General features: G+C 36.7%; 1 non-coding gene across 1 annotated transcript; it reads left to right on the forward strand.

Moving 5' to 3' along the window:
- Positions 1-223: 223 nt before the first annotated feature.
- Positions 224-295, forward strand: TRNAP-UGG (transfer RNA proline (anticodon UGG)). Its single transcript has one exon. It is a non-coding gene; the product is annotated as a tRNA-Pro (tRNA).
- The last annotated feature ends 350 nt before the right edge of the window (positions 296-645 follow it).

A 645-nucleotide genomic window follows, 5' to 3' on the forward strand; every position in this document is an offset into this window, starting at 1 on the left:
TATCAACATTTTTTCAAGGAATTTCCACTCTACCCTGTCATATGCTTTTTGCATGTCTAGCTTCACAGCACAGTAACTAATCTTTCCCTTCTTCCTATTTTTTATTGCATGTATACGTTTTTTTTGTACTCCTGTGCTGCCTCGAGCAGGCCGGTCAGCTGTTCCTTGAGGTGGACAACTAAATAAAGCTTATTAGGATGAACTGTTAATTAATTGCAACAAAGGGCGTTTGGTCTAGTGGTATGATTCTCGCTTTGGGTGCGAGAGGTCGCGAGTTCGATTCTCGCAACGCCCCCCATCTTTTTTTTTCTCTGTTTGTCTTTTTTTTCTTCCTCTCTACTTCTTCTTACCTCTAATTGCTTCAGTGAATTCCTTGCCACTCGGATCACTGTTCGGAAATAGGCTGGAATTTCTATTAGCTCACACTAGATCCATCTAATATATGTCCTCCAAAGTTTCTCTCGAACTGAAACATATCATATTATATGCAATCTTGTTTTTTCTTTATTAATCAAGTTTGTCAGCATGCTGTATGTGTTACAAATTCTGTTTCTCTGGAACTAAAACAAATCACATTATATACCACTCTTTTTTTTCTTCTCTTTATTTATCAAGTTTATCAGCATGTTGTATTTGTTACAAATT

The sequence above is a fragment of the Triticum urartu genome, chromosome 7A, assembly GCF_056163025.1.
Source record: "Triticum urartu cultivar PI428250 chromosome 7A, HENAU_Tu73, whole genome shotgun sequence".
Classification (NCBI taxonomy): Eukaryota; Viridiplantae; Streptophyta; class Magnoliopsida; order Poales; family Poaceae; genus Triticum; species Triticum urartu.